Below are 6,161 nucleotides of genomic sequence, written 5' to 3' on the forward strand. Positions count from 1 at the left end.
TTGCTTCCAAATCTGTTGTTTCAGCAGATGCCAGGAGCGTTGGCCTGGGTGAAGGGCCCCCTCTGTGAAGTGGAGGCTGTTGGCAGACTCTTCCAGCTGGAGGGATCAGGTAAATCCCAAAAGAGAGTGAAGAGCTAGAAAATCTATGGGCATGCTAGAAATTCAGGAGATTTGTGCAGAGTCTGATTACCTAAAGCAAATGTGTTACAATCATTGATGGCATGAGATAGATAGATAGATAGATAGATAGATAGATAGATAGATAGATAGATAGATAGATTGATTGCAAAGGCATTGCAGCTTCTAAAACAGCGTTCACAACTTTAGAAGGCCTAAGTAGGGCCATAAACCTAAGTTAGATTCAAGTTAATTTTATTTTAAAGCTGATAGTTGTTGAGGCTTTAATAATTCAGCTTGTGTGTGAGGATACAAGAAAAAGTTAAGAACTCTGAGCTCGACAGTGTCATCACAAAATGCAGAATAGCCCTGAAATTGAATCCCACTGTAGCACCTACACTGGGGAAGTGCCCAGTGCCACACAGAGCAGCCCTGAGCTAAGTTTTCTTAGCAGCAGCAGTCATTTTGGCTACCCTGTAATCTCACATTGCAAACTCATCCCAACTTGCAGGACACAGCTGGCCCAGCCTCCTACCTGGGACTATACAGTCACCTCAGGACTCATTTAGGTCAGAAACTCTCTGATATGGGAATTCATTTGTTCTTGAATCATGGCAAAAATATAAAGAGCCCTCACAAAACTACTATACACTCCCATGAAGTGCTGACCAAGCACAGGGCAGCACCTACACCACAAAGTAGACCCATGTAAGCCAGCTGGAACAAACAGATGTAAATTGGAGGAGCCCTCTGGCTCACACTGCTACCTGTAGGAAAAAACAACCCTGTAATGAGCAGCAGCAGCAAATTTCCAAACCCCTCTGCTACTTCTCCAGATTCACAGTCAGTTTCCTACCAGACTCATGTGTCAGCAGATCATAAAAAGTTTCAAGTCTCCTTTTCTTTTTCTGGCATTCTGGAAGAAGTTGTACTAACAATGAGCCACTGCTTGACAGCTCTGAATCCCAAGCTGTTGGGATACAGTGTGACTTCCAACATATTGCTTCCAGCCCCCACCACCCACGGGGAATGGCCTGGCAAGGGGAGAAGCACAGCCTGTTAGGAGGAGCCTTCCACAAAGAGATCCCTTATTCCCTGCACTCATCACAAGGGCAGCACCCACATCAGGCCATGCAAAGAAGACAGTTCAGCTTCTGGCAGGTCAGGAGGTCAAGAAGTGGTGGTAACTTCACATGTTTTGTGTGCTGCACGGCCCAAATCAAACAAAAGATGCAACAGCCAGAAAGGATGGATGTTTTTCTTCACCTTGAACTGCAGCTACAAACCCATGTAGGAAACCTAACCTTAAGGGGCTGGAGGAGAAAGAAAAACATTAAACACCACCAACTGCTGTCATTGGATTTGGCTTTGCTCCAAGGGTCTGTTGTATCTGAGATTGATTAGGATATACAGTATCCTGGAAACAGTCAGTACCTTTAGCTGATTATAAAGCCATTTTAATTGTCTTGCCACCACCATAGCAACCATACCCTCAACCACAGCCTCCAGGTGAGGAGATGGGCTGTTGGAGGACAGTCTGGTGCCTATAAACCACATCTGATGACGATGCAGTGATTCAGACAGATCCAGCACCATAAGAGGCCAAATTCAGAGAAGGAAAATACTGAGAGAAGCCAATACTGTAATGTATATATATGTAGTAGCTCATGGTGATAGCCAACATTTAGCATAAAAATTTAAATGGACATTTGGTATTATAGTGGGAGGCCTCCTGTTACAGCAATCTCTGCAGATCTTATCCCACCAACAACCCCTGCAGTGTTGCACACCCACATTGGGGTAGGCAGGGCCACATTCCCTGCACAGCAGCAAGGAACAAAGATGTGTGGCCTCGCAAGTGTATCATGGAATGAAGCTTGAGGAGGGGGAAAGCATATCCTCCTCAAGGGAGGATGGGAAAAACATGCAAGTAGGAGCTCTGCAGCCAAGAAACAGCAGGTTTTTTAATAAAAAGCAACTCTTCTCCTTCCAGTAAATTTTTGCTGTTTAATATCAGAACGCTTTGTGTGATTATTATTTCTCTAGCCTGAAGCCCAAAGAGCCCTGGCACCTGAAGCCTCTTTGATTCCCATGCTTGCTGCAGCTTAATAACACCTCACCTTCCCTGCTTCAAACAGAACCCCAGTATGACCAGATTCTGTGACCCAAATGCCCTTGTATCAGGTGAGAATTGATCCCTTTAGCTGCTGCCTGATTTGTGTGAGAGCTGAGCCTGTCATTGGACAGCTTGTTTATGCCTGTTTGGATTGAAGAGCTGTGCTGCCTGGGTTTTCCTTCAGGATATGGAGCCATGCAACCTTATGTATTATGAGATGCTTCACAAAAACAGCTTTTAAAATAATCAAATACCTGCAAATGAATTGGAAACTCTTCTTTCCCCTGTCTCTGCAAGGGCATTATTCAGGCAAATGCATTGAGAAAACTGAAGGACTGAGAATTTTCAATCGGGACTGGAGTGATTAATTGTCTCAGAGCGCTCACGTGGTGACATGCACAGCGAGCACCAAGGTGTGACATCTCACAATTCACAACAAGAGGTGTGTCCAGGAGGGACAGCAACCCACAAAGGAGGGAGAGGTGGGAGAAGAAAGGTCAAATGTACAACATTAAATTCACAAGGTTAACAATGCCTTAGCATCATGCATATTCATCTGACTCATTCACTTCAGCTGAGCCAGCTGCCCCTGCTTCTGACATTTCCCTACAACAGAGGTGAAAGAAATTGGTTCCTTTTAATCTATGGCAAGAAAGGTTTATGATAAGAGATGCATATTGTATGGATGTATAGATGTAGATGGGCAGTTGCCTCTGTTCATCTGATACACTGACTTGCCAAGGCATGTGGAAACAGCGGGACACGCCACGAAGAAGCAAGGCGAGAGCTGCATCTCTTGCACACATCTCTACAGGCAGATACAAAAAATGTGTGCAGGTGCTTCTGCAGACATCCAGCTCTGGAAATTGCACGTCCAGCCTGGATGTCTTTGGCTGTAATAACAAGTCAGATTTTGGCTGAGGCTCAAGGCAGGGGCACCTCTTATGCAACAATGCTAACACATGGGGGCTTGCACAGATGCTTTTCCCAAGATCCCAGAGGTGGCATGTGCATGGGGTGCCATCCTTGGCCTCAGCACGGGCACTTCTCACCAAGCATCTTGGCCACAGGTTTTCATCTGGATTTGGCGTGCAGGATGAGTGTCCTTACCACACCAGTCTTATCTGCATCTGAAAATGCACCCCCCTTCTCCTGGAGCCAGTAATTATTTCCATGATTAATTTAACAAAGGCACCTATCCAATATTTGTGGTCTCCTGGCATAATTAATCATGAAATTAAATTCGGTCTGTGTAGTGTTCAGATTGGTTACACAGGAATAACATTGGTTGACTGGCATTTACCCTGTTCATCAAGAGAGCCTTTGCCATACAGCCTATTTTTAGAAACTGCAGTGGGCTTCAGAAACTATCCTTCCAGGAGCCCATGAAGGGGATATCCCACCCATATCCTCTGCTTTCCCAGCTGGGGTCTGGTCAACTTGCCCATGGAGCAAAGTGAATTCCCCACTTGAGACCTCAAAGGTTGAAAACACAACTCCAAAATTGTCTTGGAGAGCACCAGGCAGATATTAGTTACTTCTGAATGTTTACTCTAGCTGCCACGGACACATCTTGAGCCCCACAACACTCTAGGGTCACAGTAGGTCACCATAGGGGCCAACAGAAGACAGAATGTCCCACAGTGCCCACTGGGCTGGGTGCAGCCTCTGTCTGCCACTGAGGCATATCTGCCACCAAAGACTAAACAGATCCTGTGGTGGGGACAGAGGCTTGCTCTTCTCTTCCTTGGGGCCACGAAACCAAAATAAATTGTTTCCACAAAGTTCAAAATAGCTTTAAACCATTGTTTTCCTTGACAGTAGTCACTGCCTGTCTCTGCTCTCCACCTTGCCTTTTGCAGTTCCTGATGAAGCAGCTTGGGAAAATGCACAGGCAGGAACTTGCTCATGACGAGTAGAAGTGAAAGCAGGGGAAAAGTCCCTTGGAGGAATTGCACTCTCCCCACCCACGTCCCTGCAAGATACAGGTGGCACAAGCAGTAGCAGCAGTTTCTCTGAGAACAGTGGAACAGTGAACAGCTCATCCAGCCCCATGTCTGGATCCTGCACTGCACCTGCACTGCACAAGGGGTACTTCCCTGATGGGATACCTCGCTGATAGCGTACACATGCACCCTAGTATCTCCCTGAGGTGCTGGTGCAAGGGACACCTTCTACTTAAAGATTTCCTGCAATCCCAGTGTCACTGGGGAGTTGGTTTTAGTCTCCACAGGATAAATCTCCCCTTGCAGCTGCTCTGTCCTCAGGCAAGAATAACTCAGGAGTCTGGGAACAAAAGTGTCAGAAACAATTGGCCAGCCCATCCATGTGAAGTTCATTCTCAGAACACTGAGCTGTACAGTGAAGCTGTACATTTAATATATAGGATTAAAACAATAGCTATGCTTTATACACACTTGCAGAAAGTGTGTGTAAAAAGCACAAACTGCATAAAAGCTGACTGTTGAAGAGCAGCTTCCAAAGAGAGACTATAAACTGGTTCTTGGTGGCTCTTGGGTTGGAATTCATACCCATAACCCCAACACTGGAAAAAATTCAGTAGATACACACCCTGTGTGAAGACTGTACATATATATATATATAGCCTTTAGAAGGAGCTGCTTTCACTCCTAAATGGGTTTCCTGGGCATGGGTACAGATCCCTCTCATCCACCTTCCTGGGTGCATGAAGTGCTGACTGCAGCTGTGCCACCACTGTTCCACTGCTCTATCGAATTACCTTCCACCACTGCCCACAGAAACAGGCGGTCTCTTCCCTTAAATCAGCGGCAGCTGACATTTTCACCCCCACCAGCCAAGCATGCATGACCCTGAAATGGAGGCTGAGCTCTTTATTTCCTGACAGTTCAGTGTTAGAGCAGAGGAGATTGAAGCAGAAGTTACACACTGCTTCCTCTTCACCTGCAGCAGTCTCCCCTGGATGCTCCATGCACCCTGTGCCTTTCACGCATGCTGGCACACGTTTGCAGGACCTCACGCAAAACAAATGCTGAAAGGGTCTCCCCTGGTTGACACCCATCTCCCTTTCAGTGTTCCTGCTGCTCCATCGTGCTCCTGTGTGCTTGTGCTGGAAGAGCCACTCTCGGAAAAATGCACTAAAGGGAAGGCCTGTTCCAGCAGACACGGTGCATGTCCCTCCTTTGAGCCTGCCAAAGGGACCCCAGGGGCTGCACGTCTGCAGGCTGAAGCCACAGCTGCCATTGCTGGATGTGCAGAGGGAGGGAGGCAGGTCTGGGTCCCCCTCGCATCCCTCTGCACCCGAGTTTGAGCTGCTTCCCGGAGGGATGCCCAGCAGTGGGGAGAACCACGCTCCTTTGTGTATCCACATCCACTGCTGCCACTGTGTGTGTTTTTTGCCTCCATCACCAGCATCACCAACACATGCAGAGCTGCAGATGCCCCCTAACAGCCTGTGTCCAGTGAGCCCCTGGCAGGGGGGAGCCCCTATCACAGCCCTGGCACAGTCTGTCTGCCAGCCCCATCCCTGAAACCCATCGGGACAAGGTGGCGGGATGCTGTGCAGGGCAGAGCGTGTCCCTGCCGCGGGTCGGGGATGCAGACGGGAAACTCACCCGGTGTGGAACACCCGCCCCCGCAAAAAAAGGACCCCTCCAAAAAGAACCCCAAAAAGTTTGTGCTTCCCGCATCCCTTTTCTCAGCAAGGACTGACTGCAGGGCGGGCTCGGGACACCCGTGAGGAAAGCAAGGGGAGAGAGGGAACTGCTCCGGGAGAGTGACCCCTCCGCCACCTCTGTGCACCGTGTGCGCTGTGTGACACCGGCACCGTGCGGGGGTCGGGGCTGGCCGAGGCCGTGCGGTCCCACACGTGTCCGCGGAAAGCGTGCCCTCCCCGCGGGGAGCCGGGCCGGGCCGGGCCGGGCCGGGCCGTGAGTGCGCCGCCCCGCCG

The sequence above is a fragment of the Pseudopodoces humilis genome, chromosome 7, assembly GCF_049639895.1.
Source record: "Pseudopodoces humilis isolate 2021_Gansu_Grassland_sample_001 chromosome 7, ASM4963989v1, whole genome shotgun sequence".
Classification (NCBI taxonomy): domain Eukaryota; kingdom Metazoa; phylum Chordata; class Aves; order Passeriformes; family Paridae; genus Pseudopodoces; species Pseudopodoces humilis.